This window comes from Hyperoodon ampullatus (genome assembly GCF_949752795.1).
Source record: "Hyperoodon ampullatus genome assembly, chromosome: 4".
Taxonomy (NCBI): domain Eukaryota; kingdom Metazoa; phylum Chordata; class Mammalia; order Artiodactyla; family Ziphiidae; genus Hyperoodon; species Hyperoodon ampullatus.
Window position 1 is genome coordinate 158573995 of NC_136917.1, and position 24063 is coordinate 158598057.

Below are 24063 nucleotides of genomic sequence, written 5' to 3' on the forward strand. Positions count from 1 at the left end.
AGGACACCGCAGTGAGAGGTCCACGTACCACAAAAAAAAAAAAAAAAAAAAAAAAAACACACAAAAAAAACTATGGTAAAATGGATTCTAAGTTGCTAATGATTTCAGAAGTTATTCCAATGGTGCAAGTCAGTAAGTAGGTTCTGAACTTCATCAAAAAGGTGAATTACCTTCAGAATTACAAAAGATTTTTGACAAAGAAATGGTGGATGTTAGTTGAAGATAAAAAAAAAAAAACGAACTATGTATGTCAATGAAAACTGTATTCCAGCCCTTCTCAGGGCAGGATCACAAACTGGGAAGTGCTACACCAAAATTTTTTTCTAAAGCAAAGAGTATTGAGGATGAGAATGAAAACACTCTGCCTGTTGTCTAATAATCTGGAACATTTCACTAAAATACAGATCTGCTTAGCCAAATGGAAAAAGATCTTCCAGAAATTTTATATTTCCTGTAAGCATTAATAGCTATTCATTTCCCTCTAAACACTGCTTGAGCTGCATGTCACAGGTTTTGGGTAAGCCACATCAAGAAGACTTCATCAGAAAACACCAAGGGTCTCAAAGAAGTCCTCCCTTTCCCTGGCAGTGCCACTTCCTTTTCTCAAATTGCTAGATGAAACAGTCACACTGGAAGAAGCAGATGTGTACAATGTTGCAATCATTGAGAGACTCCAAAAAAGAGCTCAACATTTTAGAGAACTTTCATAGCATTAATTTTTAATGGACAAAGTGGAAAATCTGGAGAGGAATAATGATTGTAAGTAAACATGCAGACCAAAATGCATTAAGGAAAAGTCATATTCACTGGACCTTTGATCCAGGTCCTATTTTACTGTCCTCTGATGAGAGTTCTAAAAATAAGTACAAGTTAGCAAAGTAAACTATGACTGGAGCTATGTTCCTGAAATTCAATGCATTTTTCCACATTTTCAAATATCAGTTAATCAACATAAGGTACATTTTAGTAGCTATATAATGAAGAATTTTAACATCATATAAATAAGCAAATATGTTTGTATTATGATTCATTTAAAGACGTATCCATTACTTTCCCAAACAGCAGCGATTTTTTAAAATGTTAGCTGTCTCAGATTTAAAAAGAGCTGGGAATTAAAAAAAAAAATGTGCATTGTCGGTTAAAAGCATGAATGTCATTATTCTATAACTGAGATATAATCAAAAGACTACAAGACTCTGTGTTCACCTTAACTATGACTAAACTTCACAGTGTGTTCAGTTTTCATTCTGTAACGTCAAGATATACTCAAATATTAATTTGGCAACTGTATCTAGGATGTATATATATTTAAGAATAAATTTTTGTAGCTTATTAAAATGTCAAAAATAATAAAAGAACATAAGTATATTAGTTTATTATATAAACTGCCCTGCACTGGATGACTTAAACCATAGCAATTTATATTCTCACAATTCTGGAGACCGGCAGTTCAAGATGAAGGTGCAAGCAGGGGAGATGGTTCCTCTCATGTCCTTTCTCCTTGGCTTGTACATGGCCATCTCTTTGCTGTGCCTTCATATGGCCTTTACCCTGGGTGTGTACATCCCTGGTATCTCCTCCTTTTATTATAAGAACACTGATCATCATAGATTAAACTCCCACCCTTATGACATCATTGAACCCTAATTACTACTTTAAAGGCTTTATATCAAAATACAATCATATTGGGGATTAGTGCTTAAACATATGAGTTTTGGGGGGACACAATTCAGATTATAGTAAAGGTTTTACAGCATATATAGAGGTATAATAAACAACAACAAAAATTGAAAGGTTATTTTGAAACATATTATGATACATAAACTTTTATGAAACATTAAAATAGTTTAAACAGAATGTTCAAAGTTAAAGATCAATATTGCATTTTTAATGCAAAACACAAACATACACACACACATGCATACATGACAATAACAACAAAGATGTAACAGAAGATAAAATAATTTTTTTAAAATATTTGATTCACCCACAATTTAAGGAGAGAATGAAAGAGGAACAAGGATGAGACAATCAAAATCATATAGCAGTATATTAGACTTGAATGCACACATATGAATAATGTACATTACATGTAAATAGAATAAGCACTTCAATTAACAGGGAGGCATTATAAGACTGGATAAAAATAGCGAGATTCAACCATATGCCACTTATAAGGAACTTGCTGTAAATATAAAAACACAAACAGCGCTTCCCTGGTGGCGCAGTTTTTGAGAGTCTGCCTGCTGATGCGGGGAACGTGGGTTCATGCCCCAGTTTGGGAAGATCCCACATGCCACGGAATGGCTGGGCCCGTGAGCCATGGCCGCTGAGCTTGCGCTTCTGAAGCCTGTGCTCCACAACGGGAGATGCCACAACAGTGAGAGGCCCACATACCGCAAAAAAAAAAAAAACGAAAACAAAAAAAACACAAACAGGTTGAAAATGAGAGAACGGACCTATATTTATTATTCATCCATTATGCATGAGAAAGGGATATATACCTACCATGAATTCATTAATCATAAGAAAGCCATTGTTGATGTTCTTAAATGAGGAAAAAATTAATTCAAGTATATAAGGTAGGGCCATAAGCTTAAAAGGGTCAGTTAATTAAGAAGATGTAATCCTAAATGTGAATGCATCCTATAACAAAGCTCCCAGTACAAAAAGAAGTTAGAGAAAGAACAAATACTAAAGAAGAGGGAGAAAAATAAATACCAGTAAAAATCAATGAAATAGAAAACAAACAAAAAAGAGAAAATCAATAAATGAGAGAACCACTAAAATGAGAAGTTGTTTCTCCAGAAATATCTATAAAATTCATGAACCCCTAGCAAAATAATGAAAAAAGGAAACAGAAAAAATGAAACAGATTGCCAATGTCAAGAATTAAAGTGAAACCACCTACTACATATCTCATAGATGTTAAAATAACAAGTGGTATGTTGAAGAATTCTATGCCAATAAATTTGAAATCCAAATGAAAAAAAAAATGTACTCTAAAAGACACACAAAACTTTTCAAGAAGAGTGGATAACCTAAATATTCATATGTCTATGTGAATATTTAGTTCATAAATATCTTCCCACAATATAGCACCAAGTCTAGATTGCTCCACTGATGAATTAAATCAGGCATTTAAAGAAGAAAGAATAGCAATTTTTGTAAGGTTTTTCATAAAGTAGAGAAAGAGTAAAAGTTTCCCAACTCATTTGGTGAGGCCACTACAACCCTGACAGCAAACCAGACAATGGTATTGACAAAAAAATTGCAGAATAGTATGTTTTATGAAAACAGATGCAAAAGTCATTAAAGTATCAGTGAATCGAATCCATCATTCTAGGAAGAGGAAAACACAGTATTATCATATGAGGTGTATAACAAGGATGAAAGAATAGATTATCATTCAAAAATTACCGTGTTTCATACCATTATCAGATTGAGTGAATATTATTTACTTCAATAGAGGCAAGGAAAGTATTGACAAGGTAAACTACACATTTTTCATTAAATATCTCAGCAAATTATGAATGAAAGGAGGTTTCCTCACCCTGATAAAGGACACCAATGAAAAGCTCACAGCTAATATTTTAATGTTAAGTTGGGAAATTAAAGTAAATCCACAGATCAGTTTAAGGAGAACTGACCTCTTACTGTTCAATCTCTCAATTTATAAGTCTGGTATATTTCTACAGTTTTTAAAATCTTTTTCAATTTATATCATCAAAGATTTATAGATTAGAGTCTATAAAATCTTGCACTGTTAAATTTGTACTTTGGTATTTGATAATTTTTGATGCTGTTTTAAATTTCAGTTTTAGTATTTCATTAATATACATAAATACAATTTATTTTTTAATAGTAACTGTGTATAATGAAACATTGCTGTATCCACTTTTTATATTTTATTACTTTTCTTGTAAATTCTTCAGTTTTCCATGAATACATGAATCTTCTCAGAATTCAGAGCTTTGTTTATTCTTCCTAATAGCTATGTCTTTTATTTCTTTTTCTATCTTAATGAAGTGACTAATACATCTAGTATAAAATTAATAAAGTTGAAGTGAATTGATTAGGAAAGACTGTGAGGGAAATTTCTGGGGTAGTGAAAGTATCAGTATTCTGTATCTTGATATACATGAAAACTGACTGAATAGTACTTAATAGCTGAACATTTCACCTTATATAAATTATACTTTGATTTTTTTAGGTCAGCAATATGAAAAGACATAAGTGAATAGAACACAGAAATTCAATATTTGAATATTCATTTGTATTTTTTAATTTGATACTATTTGCAAACTACATCACAGATCTATTTCTTTTAAATGTAATTGAACACTTACTGCTGTGGTCGATTGCATCACTGGTCCCAAATCTTCACTTCTCTGTATTCATGACCTTTGCCATGTAATCTTGTAGTATTCTTACACTCTGATTCTACACTTGTTTATGTGCATTGCTTTGGCCAGTAGAGGAAGGTGGAAGTTACATGGTACTAGTTCTACACCTAGTCCTCAAGAGGATCTGTGTGTTTGCACTTGTTCTAGTTCTTCTTTGTATTCCCATCAAAACTTGTATGTGCTATCCTGTTGGAGGATGAGGAGCTTGTAGAGCAGATCTGATCCTCCTAAGCCATTGCTATCAAGGCCAGCCTAGATTGGCTGAGAACCAGCCAGCCCCCCAAAATATCCATGAGTGGTTCAAGATCATGTGAATCACCTAGGTGCCCTCAACTGAATCCAAATATCATAACAGCAAATGCTTATTCTTTTGGTGGTTGGTATGCATATTATCATGTCATTAAATAAGTGAAACACTGGTAATTTATTTTCTTGATTACAAGTAGCTTTTCTTTCCCTACATGATATTGGCTTTCAGAATATTAATGAAAAATATATTTAAATTATATGGCTATTCATGTTGCTAACATCTCACATACCTAGCAACTAAAGAATAGAAAAAAATATATTCTTAAAAAAATTAGACGTGATGAAGAGTGGTCCCCGCTTGCCGCAATTAGAGAAAGCCCTCGCACAGAAATGAAGACCCAACACAGCCAAAACTAAATAAATAAATTAAAAAAAAAATTTAGGAAACAGTGCATAAATATAAACATTAAACATTTAGGTCTTGCAAAACATTAAGAGGCTGAGAAATAATGTTTTACATTTTCATTTGGTGTTATATCTCTATTTTCTATTCTATAATATTACAACTAAGCAGTATATTATTTGGATTTTTATTCCATTCAGCAATATAAAATTTCTAATTCTAGAATAACATAATTGAAATGTGTTGCTCTGAGTATCACACAAGCTCAGCAAAAAACTGAATCCTTTGCCTGCCTATTGTAGAAAAAGACTTATCTATGAATTTGGCACTGGTCTCAAGAGTAGAAAAGCACAGGTTTACTAAATGCAAGACAATCCCTGGTTCAGGTAAGGACAGGAAGGGAAACAGAGAAAGAAACAGAGAAAAATATATTTAAAGATCTATTAACTAGAGCAGTGTTCCCCAAAGGTTTTGGCACCAGGGACTGGTTTCCTGGAAGACAGTTTTTCCACAGATCGGGGAGAGGGGTCAAGGATGGTCAGGCAGTGATGCAAGTGAGGGGGAGTGGCAGATGAAGCTTCACTTACTTGTCTACCACTCACCTCCTGCTGTGTGGCCTGGTTCCTAACAGGTCACGGACTGGTACTGGTCCATGGCCTGGAGGTTGGGGACCCCTGAACTAGAGGATTCTAGGACGTTTTGTAAGACCATTTTTTAAAAGTCACTAAAAAACTACTTGTGATTCAATGTTAATTGTGATATACATGTAAACAATACATTGAAACCCCCAAATCACCTGCATAAATAATAGAAAGTGTTTAACTATCCAATGATGCTGAGTAAGGAAAAAATGCTTTAAAATTTTATATTTAAATATAGTATCTATTTTATTAAGAAACCTTGTACCATAATTGGCAATAAAGTTAAAAAATGTACAATAATTTTATCAATCTATTGCCAAATTCTACCTTTTTCAGGAAAGTTTACTTATTTGTGTTCCATTTCATTTCATAGACTTGCTTATCATTTGTTTGTTCAACAAACTGTTGAGCATCTGTTATATATGTGGCACCAATGCGATGTATGAGCTGTCAATTAAAAATATAAATGGTTTCTGAATTAATCATTATTAAAATCTGTTTTCAAAAGGTGAGTGTATTTTGGGAAGAGTTATGATAATGTTACATATCTTTCAAGAACAATAACATTAATATGTAAAATCGTATTAATCCTCCCCAGAAACTCTATTCAAATGTCTAAGAATCTAACGAATCTACTATCTTAAACTGAGAAATTGGTTTACTCTGTTAGTAGTCTATTATATATTTAATATATTTTCACTGTATCATAAAAGAATAATGTATACTAATAATTCCTACTGAACCAGAATTCTTCTAAATGGATTAATACATATGAATACTTGAAAATGGCAAAATATTTTCTCTCATAGGGATTTACTATTACTAATACTATGTATACATACACAAGTGATTTTGGCTGTGTTCCATGAAAACTCGTAAAAACACAGTCCATAGGCATGGCATATTTGGCCAGTAGGCTGAAATTTGTGGGCCACTGATCTAGAGTATATTACATCCAATTTTTTGAACACAGTTCTTATATATTAATACTTTTATATAATCCAATTAAAGTGAAGTATTGAAGAAATGAAATTAAAAATATTAAATACAAACACAGGTTTTTATTTTTAGGATCATCAGAAAACTCTCTCAATTAGATATTAACATATAGAAATGCTCACTTGCAATCTCATGCTATCTAGGCAGAGCAGTGACAGTTATTGGACCAGCATGATCTGTGGGCCACACTTGAGAACATCTGCTCAGGGCAAAATGCAGTGCCTTGCATCTCTCTAGATGAAGTCGACTGCTTCTAGACAACATTGGACAAGTATTCTTCACATTCCGGCTTGTTAGTTTTTTGTCTTTTCACATATATTTTTTAATGAAATACACTTACAAACATATGTTCAGCTCATTTAGAGGTAGTGAGTGTTTTTTGATGTACTGATATGTAAAGTTATTAAAAAACATCTTTGACCAGAAATTGTAGTTTATCTCTGTCATTCATGTATTTACCATAAGCTATACTTTCTTTGTTTTTAAGCTTAGATTGATACCACCATTCCTCGTGGCTATCTCTAAACATATTTTCACTACTTTATACCTATTGTTTAGCTTTTTCGCCAGCACATGGTGGAAACACAAAAGCAGCTACTGAAATAATCGTTAATCAATTGGACATTACATTTTTTTTTCTTAAAAGTTATGTTAAGCTTATAGGTGAATATATACTTTTTGAAAATCTAAGTATAAATAATAAAACATTAAAATTTCACTTGATATTCCTTTCGATCTCTGTATAATTATATTTGACCTTTGTGCTTACCATTACTGAGTTGGTTGATTGGCTAACTTCTATTATTTTCTTCCTTTTGACCTTCAAAAACTAGACAACCTGATTAGTGATAGCTGGAAAGATGCAATCTCTTCAATTATTTTTTTAAATCAACTCATAAGCAATATTTAATTTATTTGTATGGTAGTATCTGGTTCCTTGTCTGAATTGAGTAATTATGAAATATGCTTTGTTCTAGGCAGAATTAATGGAAATTACTTATGATGGTAGAATGAGAAAGATGCACTAAAAGGGAAAGAAAAGTTCAAAATCAATTTATCTGAAAGAATAAAGACTATGTTTAAATTTAACCTCATTTTCCATTATATAAATCTTTTGTTTGATTACTTGAAATATGAAATTTATAGTTATGAAGACAAATTGTTTTAAATAATAATTAGAGGCAAGAGTTTTGTTGAAAAGCTTTAAGGTCAATAAAATGACCACCGAAAGGTAATCAGTGAGTTGTATAAGGGTTAAAAAAAAAGAAGAGTATACAATTACAAGAGACTGAGGTTATAAAAGTTTTAGTAAGCATATTATAGAAAAAAATTGAGCAATTTACATTAAATAAAATTAAAGTAAAACATTTTATATAACTAAATTTAAAAGAGAATTACTGATGTGAACTCACTCTATTAAAAACTAAATTATTTTTGGCTTTGTAAATAACCTCAGTGGCCTAGAGATTGGGCCAGCCTACCACGTGCCAGTACTGTGGAATGATAATCAATGCATTCTAGTACCCATATTTTCACCAGTAATACTATTTCTCATTAACAATATCTAAACCTCCATTGAGAATGCTGCTTCCATGAACTGGGATACAGAAAACTCACTTTCCTTAGTATTTTTATAGTGAATATCACTAAAAAGTCAAGTATTGAAAATTCTATTATCTAGTCAATGAAGACATGAAGAAATTAAGTCAAGAAAAGGAGCTCATAATTTAAATAAATAAATATATATCCTGAAATTAAACTTCTAAAATTTCTCTCTTGTACCTAATATTCTGTGAGTTTCTTCAACTTCTGTTTGTGAATATGTGTGCAGATAATGAACTAAGCATATATCCAAAAAAAGGCAATCATATAATTCACTGAGTTGTAAAACAAAACACAATACTGATATATTTTGAATAACTTGTTCTTTTATGATTACATGTTATTTTATGATTAAGAAAACAAACAATATTATTATTAGAAGCTAATCATATAATTAATCAAGATTTGGAAAACTACCTTTGAATAGGAGTCGCAAAACCATTCTTGATTAACACTTTAATAGTTTACTGAAATTTCATATGCATATTTATTACCTTTCAGAGATGTAACACTCGGCTAGGAGATTTGGAGAATTTTAATATACAAAATACTATCTTATGGGCTTCCCTGGTGGCACAGTGGTTGACAGTCCGCCTGCCAATGCAGGGGTACACGGGTTCGTGCCCCGGTCTGGGAAGATCCCACGTGCCGTGGAGCAGCTAGGCCCGTGAGCCATGGTCACTGAGCCTGCACGTCTGGAGCCTGTGCTCCACAACGGGAGAGGCCACAACAGTGAGAGGCCCACGTACCGAAAAAAAAAAAATACTATCTTATGGTGACAAGAGACTGACAATGTAATAAAGAAGAGAATGCATTATAATGTTGAATTTTTTTCTAAGGAGAGTTTTTTTCTACATAGAAAATCTTCATGCAGAGACTGGCACCAAACTGGCCTTAACAATATGGGAAACCATACAGGAAATGATGGTGAACTTAGTTCCTGCTATCAGGAAACTTATAGAATCTCTGCTATTCCTGCCCCCTTTTCTCAACCCTAGGTATGCATGTATAAATGTTCCATTACATTGCTTTCAAAAAAAAAAAAAGGGAAACCAAGGATGAGACTTGAACCAGAAAGAAAAAGAGAAGGAAGAACATGAGCTCTTCCTGGTTAGATAACATTGTTAGAAATATTTCCATGAAACCAAATAGAATTTCTCTTCTGGAGGCATGAAAGAAAGACTGTAACACTGGATATCAAAGAAAATTAATGTAAGATACTTGTGATTTGGTGGTAGCCATACACTAAGTAATAATAAGCCTGAAAGCAAATAAGTAAATTAAAAAATAAATTAATAAAAAGTTCAAAGTGTCAATTATCTTCAATGTTCAAGAAACAATATATATATTTTTTAGAAAAGCACAAAAGAGGAAATAAAAGACTTGAGGTTAAGAAATGCATTCTCCAATTAGAAAAGAATCTCTAGGCAATACAGTGCAGTGTTTTATCTTCCCATTGTTTTTGCTTTCATTAATGAGGATACCATTATAGTAAATTGCCACTTATACAACAAATTATTTACAAAATTTTATAACAGTAATATGAATATATGTTAATAACATAATATTTTAAAATAATCAAAGAAAAATATCCAAGGTAGAGGAATCCAAGGATCAATTCATCCCCACTCCTAATTCATCTCCATATAAAAAAGTACTTACAACTCTTTTTCCTGTGTTTCTCATATACCCATCCATAACTTTAAATTATATGCCTATACTGCAATAATAAATTATCATTTTAAACATCTATTAATTTCCTATTGTAGGAGATGACGATTTATTTCTCTTACCACGTCATACCATTTTTCCCCTCCTTACATCTGCAATTATTTTTAAATCACCACTGGGTTAAATCAATATGCAGGGCTTATTTTGATTTTAGGAATATATATTTACACTTTTGAGCTGCTCAGTGTACTATTGTTAAATTACCTTTCATGCACAACTTATTATTTTTTATATTTTTTAAATATATCTTTACTTATAGTTTTGCTCTATTTCCAAGAGAATTCTCTTTACATCTTCTTCAACCTCTCAGGCAAATTTCCACACTAACTTGTTGTACTACCTGTGATTTCAGTTTATTTTCTGGAGAAAAGAAGTTTAATGCTGCAATCTTTTCTCCTCACTCTAAGAGACTAAGAGTGAGTTGCTTGGAAGGAAATGCCTGTTCCAGCATCCTGGGCATTTTCTTACTTTGCCAGATCTGCTGAGCATCTTCCTTTGAAGATGCTGCTCTATCTTCTTCTTTCACTTTTTATTCTTTCATTTTAGTTAGTTTAGCTTCCTAAGAAAGAGTACATGAGAGATTTTTGTGTTTTGTGTGTGTTTTATTTTGTTTGTTGAAATATCTATGCCTAAAGTCTATTTTGTTATCCGATTTGTTTGATCAGTTGCCTGAGTATAGGATTCTAGATTGAAATTATTTTTCTGGGACATTAAAAAGAGTTGATGTCTCTTGAAGTTAGAATCACCTCATTATTCATTCTAGTATATCTTCTTTTCCTGTTATTCTTTTTTTCCCATCAAAATGTCCCCCAACCAATGAATGGAGAAACAAAATATAATATAGCCAATAAATGGAACATTATTATATTGCTCTTCCCTTGTCCTTCTACTCTTTCTTTCTTTACTGATATCTCTATCAATTATTTAAATCAGTGTTTGCAGTTGTAAGCTCAGCATACATAATGGCTCATCCAGCACATTTTAAGTGGTCATTAGTGATAACTTGAGGACATTTGCTACTAACTGATATATGAATATGAGACAATCATACCATAATGTTATATAATTTCATATTTACTAGGATAGCTTTAATCAAAGTGACAGATAACAACATGCATTGGTGAGAATGTGACAAACTAGAATCCTCATATTTGACTAGTAGAAATGTAAAATGGTAAAGCCACTTTAGAAAAGTCTGGCAGTTTCTCAAAAGATTAAACATAGAATTGCTACATGACTTCGTAATTCTTCTCCTAGAAATATACCAGAGAAATAAAACATATGCACACAAAGTTTATAGAAGCATTATTCATAACAGCCAAAAAATGGAAACAAGCCAAATATTCATCAACTGATGAACGGATAAATAACTTTTGGTATCTCCATACAATGCAACATTATTTGTTAATTTAAAGGAATGTAATACTGATACATGCAAGAATATGAATGAACATTGCAAATATTATGCTGTGAGAAGAGTCAGTTACAAAAGATCACATATTGTATGATGTCATTTATATGTAATGCCCACATTGACAAATCTATAGAGACAGAGAGTAGATTGTTATTTGCCTAGGACTGGGACTGGGGTGGAGGGTGACAGCTAATTGGTCAGGAGCTTCCTTTTGTGGTAATAAAAATGTTCTAAAATTGATAGTGGTAATTGCAAGACTGTGGATATACTAAAAACACTGAAATATATACTTTGATAAATGAATTATATGGTATGTGAACTAAATTTCAATCATAAATATATATATGGTTGAATTCCTAAAATATATCTGAAAATAATTATTTGTTTGAGACACACTCAAACTGACTTGAAAATAACAGCTTTCTGTAATCTTGTGTGACTTTTTCTGAATTTAATAAATTATTTTACCTTGGATAAAAAGCAGTAAGTGTACCAGAAATGACTTGTTATATTGGTGTATAATAAGCCAAATTAATAAGCTCACTTTTATACTCCAACATATGCCAGATCTGACCTTTCCTTCTGAGTTGCCAATTTAAGAAAAAAAGAGCATTTTATTACTGAAATTCCTTGCAGTAATTGGACCAAACTTCTCATCTTGATTCTACCTAGAAATGATATGTCACTGAATCTTCACACCTTGAACACTGTCTGTGATAAAAGTGACTCATATGAACCACTGTACAGCAATTTTTACATTTAAATAGTTTATGAAAATGCCAGTGGGCTTCTATTCCAAAGTGTAGTTGTCAGCACCAGAAAATAATTACAGTGTGCTGAAAGATAATGAGCAACAGGAACATTTAAGAAACTTTTAAATTAGCATAGTTAAAACAATGTCATTCAAAGCCTAGTTAGAATTTAAGAACATTGTTCTAACTTGATTGTGCTATCTATGACTGTACTGCTTTCACCATTCAGTGTAGATTAACATAATTTTGACATTTCATCATAATAATTGTGAGCTACATTCTTTCATAAATCATATAAGCACCTGTTTCCTCCTTCTATCTATAAAAAAATAAATTAACTAGTTTGAACCAAGTGAAAAACATCCATTTCTGTCTCTTATAATCTTAGAAACTGGATTTCTTTCTCAAAGTGAAATTATTAGGGCCATAATGAATAAATTGGTAATGATAATGACCATTGTACAATGTTAAGGGGACTTCTTCACTTTTTTTTTTTACAGTATATTTGCTTTACAATGTTGTGCTAGTTTCTGTCATACAATGAAGTGAATCAGCTATATGTATACATATATCTCCTCCCTCTTGGAACTCCTTTGTACACACCCCCCCCATCCCACCCATCTAGGTCATCACAGAGCACCGAGCTGAGCTCCCTGTGCTATACAGCAGGTTCCCACTAGCTATCTTTTACATATGGTAGTTTTTAATGTGGTGTGTAAATAACTCAGCCTAGATATTTTGTAAGTTTGGTTGAACAATTTATATATACATAAACTTTAACATTTTAAAGTAAAATTTACCCTAAATTTTATAATAATGTTTATAATAATGTACATGAGAATGACCTTTTATACAATTTCATAATGATTATGAGAATACAAGTGGTCCGATTCCATGGAATCTGTTTGTGAGATTTAAAAAAATGTGGGAGGGGAGTGTTATGGGCTGAATTTCCCTCTCGCAAAGAGGTGATTAACTTAAAATGAGGTTACTTGGGTGGGCTCTAATCTATTATGACTGTTGTCCTTATAAAAAGAGGATGTTAGAACACACACAGAAACATGAAAGATACACACACAGGGAAGATCATGTGAGGACACTGTGGGAAGATGACCATCAGCAAGCCAAGGAGAGAGACTTCAGAAGAAACCAAACCTGCCAACACCTTGATCTTGGATTTCTAGCCTCCAGAACTATGAGGAAAATAAAATATATACGTGTGTTGTTTAAGCCATCTAGCTGTGGTATTTTGCTGTAGCAGCCGGAGGAGATTAATATAGGAGATGTTTGCCAGGAAGTCAAAGCATGATTTTGTCAGGTTTAAATACTTAATGATTTAGTGCATTTGCTTGTGTATAAGAGAGAATGGTGTTTAAATTTCTTGCTTAAAATGGCACATATTTTCAACATTTTACATATACTCATCAAATACTGTACATGTTTAAGATGATGCCTATTGACACTCAGCGTCTATTCTCACTCCTTCCTAAGATCACTCTTGTATCACTGAGAATGGAAGATTAAATCTACATTTTACAGACTTGCATGTAACCAGAGGACTGGGCATAATTTAGACTCTGTCTTCCTGATTCACTTGTGTGAAATGCATAAGGCAGAAGGACAGAGGAGGCAACATTTCAACATCAGTGCAAATTTACAGGTAATCTTTCACAGATTACTCTACAGTTTCAGCAGGCAAAACCTATGTCTGCTGGTCTAAGCACAAGCTTCTTCAGTGTGGGTGCGTCTATGCCTATAGTAGTAGTATCAGTGACAATAGGAATTTCTTGGCTCATACCATGGCAGTGATGCTTGTTTCTCCTACACAGGTGGGGTTTCATGTATGGGCATTCCTTTTTCTTTTGGAATTTCCAAGGCAAAGAATTTAGGAAATCATTTTTCTACTGCATGCCAGAGCATCCCCTTCAAAATAAAGAGTAAATAATTGCATTTTAGAGTTTCTACAGCTAGGAAAGAAGAATAATCCCTGGTAGGACTCTAGGTTTTGGGAGCATCATATTTCATGCTTGACAATACTGTTCCAACCCATGTAGCACTTGACAGAAAAAGCTTCTAGTTTTAAAGCCTGTGGCCATAGAACAAAGAGCTTATATCTGACTTGCAATATAAGCAGGCCTGCTGCTTAGACCATATGATCTAACATACCCTAGGATTCTAGAGGTGTCTGTCATAAAGACAATGGGTGGATCATCTGTAAACCCAATTAAAAAAATTCAGTGCATATCCCCAGTGTTTCAGAGCAAGAGCATTCTATCTACACCTGAGTGGCCAACACCATTCATAACATAGCTACTGGACCCTGTTGAAAACCTGAGTGCCAAACCATGGAATATCAAGACACCACGTAGCCAAAACTTCCCATTATGTAACTATTATCAAGCCACCAAAAGTGGAAAATGGCTGTATTAGTGAGAACTAAAGAGTCCCCCAGCAGTGATGAGGGAAAATCCTTCCAGGAGCCAAATCTTAGTAAGTTGTACTTTTTCATTTACATTATGTGGAAAGATAAGTTGAATGAGTTAAACATTTATGTGAGTTCATGATGGTAGCAAAGAGCATGTCTAGTTGGTCAGGTACCTAGGAGTAGGAATTTTTGAAATCTGGTGAAAAGTTGTTCTGGAGAAGAAGCATGTGGGTGCTGCAATTGGAATAGGCAAAAAATGTGAGAACATTCACATTATATATTAATGTCCATCAGAGATCATCATCTGTGGAAGAGGTAATAAACAACCCAGTGGACTGGATGACTCAGACAGTAGATTTCAGTCAGCCCCTAGTCTCCAACACACATTGCTTACACTATGAAATAGAGATGCTGAAAATCTCACCTATCTACAATAGAGATGAAAGCTGAGCTTATGATATAGAATCATTTAAGGAGTTCTACAAGTCACTTAGCCTCCATAAACAAACCATCCAGAGGCCACTAGTTGGATAGAGTGTTAAGTGCCTGACTTCCTAAATTAAAAATTCAACCCAGAGAGCTGGATTGAAGAGACAGGAAATCAAATATGGGAACAAGTTGCAGAAAAAGAATTATCAAGCAAAATAAGAAGTACTGTAAACAGCACTAGAAACTCAATTACATGAGCAACTAATAAATTCAATAAATACTCATAATTTATATTTTATATATCTATATAATCTCAAAGAGATAAAAGAAGGTCATCTTTACAATAAGAGTAAAAATGATTTAAAATACAAGATGGCTATATAAAGGGGCAGTTAAAGGGTTTGTTTAAATCAACAAAAGGGAAAATCTGCTGAAGAGAGAATTACAAAAATTTTAACCTAGAAATAAAATAATAATCCAGAATGGAAGTGAAGCAATAAAAAGACGAAACTTTTTTTTTTCTTTTTTGACCACACCATGTGGCATATGGGATCTTAGTTCCACAACCAGGGATTGAACCCATATCCCCTGAATTGGAAGCAGGGAGTCATAACCACTGGACCGCCAGGTAAGTCACTCGAGGAAAGTTTTTTTTTAATAAGGAAGTTAAGAATATGCAAAATAACTTGAAAAGAAGCAATACAGTATATAGGAAGAGTTCCAAAAGAAACAAATAAACAAAATGATCAATACAAAATATTTGATAAGAAAAAGGAACCCAGAAGGAAGTAGCCAGAAAGCAATGGTAAGGAAAAAATAAAATAAAAATTTAAATATGCTCAGTCTAAATAAATAGTTATATGAAAATGAAACAGTAGTCTGTTTGAAAATGAAGAAATGAAGAAACAGAAATATTACAACGATAATTAGATATCAAAATAAAGGACTTAGGGTGAAATAATTCAGTACAAATACTGATTAAAGGTCAAAATGAAAAATAATGTAATGAACTTATAGACACCTAAAAATATACTTCAAAAACAGCAAAAAATGATAAAATTAAAAACAAATACATACACCAACAGAGGGCAGACAGCAGAAGTAAGAAGAACTACAATCCTGCAGCCTGTGGAACAAAAACCACATTCACAGGAAGATAGACAAGATGAAAAGGCAGGGGGCTAGGTACCAGATGAAGGAACAAGATAAAACCCCAGAAAAACAACTAAATGAAGTGGAGATAGGTAACCTTCCAGAAAAAGAATTCTGAATAATGATAGTGAAGATGATCCAGGACCTCGGAAAAAGAATGGAGGCAAAGATCGAGAAGATGCAAGAAACGTTTAACAAAGACCTAGAAGAATTAAATAACAAACAAACAGAGATGAACAATACAATAAGTGAAATGAAAACTACACTAGAAGGAACCAATAGCAGAATAACTGAGGCAGAAGAACGGATAAGTGACATGGAAGACCGAATGGTGGAATTCACGGCTGCAGAACAGAATAAAGAAAAAAGAATAAAGAGAAATGAAAACAGCCTAAGAGATCTCTGGGACAACATTAAATGCAACAACATTCACATTATAGGGGTCCCAGAAGGAGGAAGGAGAAAGAAAGGAGCTGAGAAAATCTTTGAAGAGATTATAGTTGAAAATTTCCCTAACATGGGAAAAGAAAGAGCCACCCAGGTCCAGGAAGCACAGAGAGTCCCACACAGGATAAACCCAAGGAGAAACATGCCGCGACACATAGTAATCAAATTGGCAAAAATTAAAGACAAAGAAAAATTATTGAAAGCAGCAAGGGAAAAATGACAAATAACATACAAGGGAACTCCCATAAGGTTAACAGCTGATTTCTCAGCAGAAACTCTACAAGCCAGAAGGGAGTGGCATGATATACTTAAAGTGATGAAACGGAAGAACCTACAACCAAGATTACTCTACCCAGCAAGGATCTCATTCAGATTCGATGGAGAAATCAAAAGCTTTACAGAAAAGCAGAAGCTAAGAGAAATGAGCACCACCAAACCAGCTCTACAACAAATGCTAAAGGAACTTCTCTAAGTGGGAAACACAAGAGAAGAAAAGGACCTACAAAAACAACATAAAATGATTAAGAAAATGGTAATAGGAACATACATATCAATAATTACCTTAAACATCAAAGGATTAAATGCTCCAACCAAAAGACACAGGCTTGCTGAATGGATACAAAAACAAGACCCATATATATGCTGTCTATAAGAGACCCACTTCAGACCTAGGGACAGATATAGACTTAAAGTGAGGGGATGAAAAAAGATATTCCATGCAAATGGAAATCAAAAGAAAGCTGGAGTAGCAATCGTCATATCAGATAAAATAAAGTTTAAAATAAATAATTTTACAAGAGACAAGGAAGGATAATACATAATAATAAAGGGATCAATCCAATAAGAAGATATAACAATTATAAATATATATGCACCCAACATAGGAGCACCTCAATACATAAGGCAACTGCTAACAGCTATAAAAAAGGAAATCAACAGTAACACAGTAATAGCGGGGGACTTTAATACCTCACTTGCACCAATGGACAAATCATCCAAAATGAAAATAAATAAGGAAACAGAAGCTTTAAATGACACAATAGACCAGATAGATTTAATTGATATTTATAGGACTTTCCATCCAAAAACAGCAGATTACACTTTCTTCTCAAGTGTGCACAGAACATTCTCCAGAATAGATCACATCTTGGGTCATAAATCAAGCCTCAGTAAATTTAAGAAAATTGAAATCATATCAAGCATCTTTTCTGACCACAATGATATGAGATTAGAAATGAACTACAAGGAAAAAAAAAGTAAAAAAAAAAAAACACATGGAGGCTAAACAATACATTACTAAATAACCAAGAGATCACTAAAGAAATCAAAGAGGAAATAAAAAAATACCTAGAAACAAATGACAATGAAAACACGACAATCCAAAATCTACGGGATGCAGCAAATGCAATTCTAAGAGGGAAGTTTATAGCTATACAAGCCTAGCTCAAGAAACAAGAAAAATCTCAAACAATCTAATGTTACACCTCAAGGAACTAGAGAAAGAAGAACAAAAAAACCCAAAATTAGCAGAAGGAAATAAATCATAAATATCAGAGGAGAAATAAATGAAATAGAAACAAACAAAAGAATAGCAAAGATCAATAAAACTAAAAGCTGCCTCCTTGACAAGATAAACAAAATTGATAAACCATTAACCAGACTCATGAAGAAAAAGAGGGAGAGGACTCAAATCAATAAAATTAGAAATGAAAAAGGAGAAGTTACAACAGACACTGCAGAAATACAAAGTATCCTAAGAGTATACCACAAGCAACTCTATGCCAAAAAAATGGACAACCTGGAAGAAATGGACAAAATCTTAGAAAGGTATAACCTTCCAAGACTGAGCCAGGAAGAAATAGAAAATATGAACACACAAATTACAAATAATGAAATTGAAACTGTGATTAAAAATCTTCCAACAAACAAGAGTCCAGGACCAGAGAGCTTCACAGTTGAATTCTATCAAACATTTAGAGAAGAGCTAACACACATCCTTCTCAAACTCTTCCAAACAACTGCAGTGGAGGGAACACTCCCAAACTCATTCTATGAGGCCACCATCACCCTGATGCCAAAACCAGAAAAAGATACTACAAAAAAAGAAAATTACAGACCAATATCACTGATGAATATATACGAAAAAATCCTCAACAAAATACTAGCAAACAGAATCCAACAATACATTAAAAGGATCATACACCATGGTCAAGTGGGATTTATCCCAGTGATGCAAGTATTCTTCAGTATACGTGAATCAATCAATGTGATACACCATATTAACAAATTGAAGAATAAAAACCATATGATCATCTCAATAGATGCAGAAAAAGCTTCTGACAAAATTCAACACCCATTTATGATAAAAACTCTCCAGAACAAGAAAAGGATATCCACTCTCACCACTATTATTCAACATATTTTTGGAAATCCTAGCCATAGCAATCAGAGAAAAAAAAAAAAGAAATAAAAGGAATACAAATTGGAAAAGAAGAAGTAAAACTGTCACTGTTTGCAGATGACATGATACTATACATATAGAATCCTAAAGATGCCACCAGAAAACTACTAGGGCTAATCAATGGATTTGGTAAAGTTGCAGGATACAAAATTAATGCACAGAAATCTCTTGCATTCCTATACACTAATGATGAAAAATCTTAAAGAGAAATTAAGGAAACACTCCCATTTACCATTCCAACAAAAAGAATAAAATACCTAGGAATAAACCTACCTAGGGAGACAAAAGACTTGCATGCAGAAAACTATAAGAAACTGATGAAAGAAATCAAAGATGATACCAACAGATGGAGAGATATACCATATTCTTGGATTGGAAGAATCAATATTGTGAAAATGACTATACTACCCAAAGCAATCTATAGATTCAATGCAATCCCTATCAAATTACCAATGACATTTTTTATGGAACTAGAACAAAAAATCTTAAAATTTGTATGAAGACACAAATGATCCCAAATAGCCAAAACAGTCTTGAGGGAAAATAAATGGAGCTGGAGAAATCAGACTCCCTGACTTCAGACTATACTACAAAGCTATAGTAATCAAGACAATATTATACTGGTACAAAAACAGAAACATAGATCAATGGAACAAGATAGAAAGCCCAGAGATAAACCCACACACCTATGGTCAACTAATCTATGACAAATAGGCAAGGATATACAATGGAGAAAAAGACAGTCTGTCAATAAGTGGTGCTGGGAAAACTGGACAGCTACATGTAAAAGAATGAAATTAGAAACACTCCCTAACACCATACACAAAAATAAACTCAAAATGGATTAGAGACCTAAATGTAAGACCGGACACTATAAAACTCTTAGAGGAAAACATAGGAAGAGCACTCTTTGACATAAATCACAGCAAGATCTTTTTTGATCCACCTCCAGAGTAATGGAAATAAAAACAAAAATAAACAAATGGGACCTAATGAAACTTCAAAGTTTTGCAGAGCCAAGGACACCATAAAGCAGACGAAAAGACAACCCTCAGAATGGGAGAATATATGTGAAAAGGAACCAACGGACAAAGGATTAATCTCCAAAATATATAAACAGCTCATGCAGATCAATATTAAAAAAACAAACAACCCAATCCAAAAGTGGGCAGAAGACCTAAATAGACATTTCTCCAAAGAAGATATACAGATGGACGGGAAGCACGTGAAAAGCTGCTCAACATCACTAATTATTAGAGAAATGCAAATCAAAACTACAATGAGGTATCACCTCACACCAGTTAGAATGGGCCTCATCAGAAAATCTACAAACCACAAATGCTGGAGAGGGTGTGGAGAAAAGGAAACCCTCTTGCACTGTTGGTGGGAATGTAAATTGATACAGCCACTATGGAGAACAGTATGGAGGTTCCTTAAAAAACTAAAAATAGAATTACCATATGATCCAGCAATCCCAGTACATACCCAGAGAAAACATAATTCAAAAAGACACATGCACCCCAATGTTCATGGCAGCACTATTTACAATAGCCAGGTCATGGAAGCAACCTAAATGCCCATTGACAGATGAATGGGTAAAGAAGATGTGGGACATATATATAATGGAATATTACTCAGCCATAAAAAGGAACGAAATTGGGTCATTTGTTGAGACATGGATGGATCTAGAGACTCTAATACAGAGTGAAGGAAGTCAGAAAGAGAAAAACAAATATTGTATATTAACGCATGTTTGTGGAACCTAGAAAAATGGTACAGATGAACCAGTTTGCAGGGCAGAAATTGAGACACAAATGTAGAGAACAAATGTATGGACACCAAGGGGGGAAAGCGTCAGGGGGTGGGGGTGGGGGTGGGATGAACTGGGAGACTGGGATTGACATGTATACACTGATGTGTATAAAATAGATGACTAATAGGAACCTGTTGTATAAAAAAATAAATTAAAAATCAAAAAAACCCAATCAAATTAGAAGATTTTAGCACACCTATCTGAATAACTTATAAACCAAGCAGTCAAAAAATTGAAACATAAGTTTAATGATGATAAATAACAATATAAATGCAAAAGTTAAACACTGACTATGTACTGTGTTGCAAGAGAATTCTCAAAACATCACCTGAAATATACAGAATACAGGCTATGTTGTTGGAATTTATCCAATAAAAATTAGAAATTAACAATAAAAATGCACATATGCAAACATAAATCCATAACTTACTATTGGAAATGAAACAACTTCCTTCTAATTAATGACACAAATAAGAAATAACAAAAATCATGAATGCCGTATGTAAGAGCATGCAGAATTTCAAATAGTTATAATCGCATTTGAAATTATAAAAATGGAATTTAAAAACTGTGCAAAGTTGACATGCACTGAATATATGGTAAGAAATAAATGTTGAGACACCAGGAAAAGAGAGTGAAGAATTGCCAATGAAGTCAGAGGAAAGCAAAACAGCATCAGGTGTCAAAAAGTATATGAAGGAGAGAGTGATCAACTAATGAAATGCTGTTATGATAAATGAGTTGAGATCTTGTACTTAAACACTGAATTTAATAAAGTAGAAGTCATTGATGATCTTGGATAGATATTTATGGGATTGGAGTGGAAGGCTAACTAGAATGAATTTAAGGGGATTTGAGGCAAAGAATCAAGGACTGTATTCTATACGTTGAGGAGTTTTGCTGAAATAGGGAGAAAATAAGTGAACGGAGGAGATGGAGAAGGAAAATGGAGGAGGAAGAAGGACCTCTTTTTTGTTGTTGCTGCAATAACCTGAGAGAAATATTAAGATGTGTATATGTGGACAGAAATGAGCCAGTAGGTGTTGAAACTTTGATAATATAGATCACGGATCGGAAACTGCTGATGAAACATCTGTGGATAAGAGAGAGGACATGGGATGCAGAATAAAAATGGGGAGAGTGAATTCAAAAAGAGAAGGAATAGCTTATTTACTCCTTTTTAAAAAACAAATTAAAGGTCCAACTTCATTCAAGATGTACATGTTGAGTCATGTATTCTATTTTCAGATAGGAATTTCACTATAAAATAATCTCAAAATACAGAATTACATAAGCATTATAGATAATTAGAAATACTGTATGTATTTTACTTGAAAGACCAAAACTGATCACTGGGCCTGTTTTTTTAAGTTGTTAAAATTAGTCAGTTTATGCTGATTTTCTTTATTCATTTAATTAACACAGTGAAATTTGAGGATCAATTTTCATTTGTAATTTAAATATTCAAAATTTCCTGAGCAACTTTAAGGAAAAGCTCAATGAAAGAGAGAAATAATCTCAGTAAGCCTTAATTAATTATGAAATAATCCCATCCTCTTTAAAGTGTTCAATGCCAGGTTGTAACAACTAATAAAGTACAGCAAGTAATTTAAGCATTTAAAATAATGCCTCTCTTTTAGTAAAAATAGGCAAGATTTGTTGTTACATAGCTCTATAAATCTACACTAATTTGATATAGATAGACTTGAAAGGTAAACTAAAAAGTTTTTTTTTCAGGGTACATTAATAAACTATTGTCAGTATTAGTCACAAGAACTCAAATTATTCATAACAAAACTCATGGAATTATTTTATAGCAGCTCACCAGACATTGAACCTAGAAACTCCCATTCAAAAATACACCTTTAAGAAGAAATAATGGCAACCCACTACTAATGATAGGATTACCAAATGATTATATTATTATTGTTTTTCTCTTTGGATTAATTCCTGCTGATAAATGCAGAAAAAAAGGTGGTATTAGAAAATCACTAATTTATTTACCCAAAGGAAACAATAAAGCCAATAGTCATCAATAGAAACTAATGTCAATAAATGAAAGTTCATGGGAAATTTGTAATGGAGGAATTAGACAGACCATAATCAGCATTACTAAAAATGGGCATAACAGACATTAGGGACCTTATGATTTCACTCAATAATAATTACTATGTACCATCCATGAAGTGCTCTTTCTGAAAAAAGTGATCAAAATCTTATCCATAGGGCTTCCCTGGTGGTGCAGTGGTTGAGAGTCCGCCTGCCGATGCAGGGGACACAGGTTCGTGCCCCAGTCTGGGAAGATCCCACATGCCACGGAGCAGCTGGGCCCGTGAGCCATGGCCGCTGAGCCTGCACGTCCGGAGCCTGTGCTCCGCAACGGGAGAGGCCACAACAGTGAGAGGTCCGCATACAGCAAAAAAAAAAAAAAAAAAAAAAAAAAAAAAAAAATTATCCATATTTTAAATTCCATTATCAGCTTATAGAATATAAACCATAAAGCAGTAGTAACCAAAATGGCTCTCCAGTTCATTGTTCTGTATAACATGCGAGCTAAAATGAGTTAAATTTTTAAATGGTGGCAAAATATTGAAAGAAGAAGAATATTCTGTGGCATATGAATATTATATAAAATTTAAATAACTATGTCCATAAAAAAGTTTACTGGAATGCAGTCCCACTCATCCAAGTATTACCATTCATAACTGTTTCATGCTACAAAGGTAGTTAGCTTACAAACCCTAAAATGCTTGTTACCTGTCTATGTCACCAGAAAGAAGACGTCAGTTATATATAAAATGGAGAATATTCTATAGGACAAATGACTTGGTTTCTCAAAAAGAAAAAAAAGAAAATTATATATATATATATATATATATATATATATATATACACACATATATATATATATAATAAATGTATAGAAAAGTAGAATGAAGTTGTTATAGTTTGCAAAAGACTTACTAGATAACAAGCCATTGCAACATGTAGCATATTTGGATCCTGATTTAACCAATGGATTAAAAATATACAATTTTGAAACAAATGAACACATTTATTTTGGGTAGAAGATGACATTAAGAAAATGTTGCAAAATTTCTAGGGTGTGATAATGACAAAGTACAATTTTTAAAAAAAC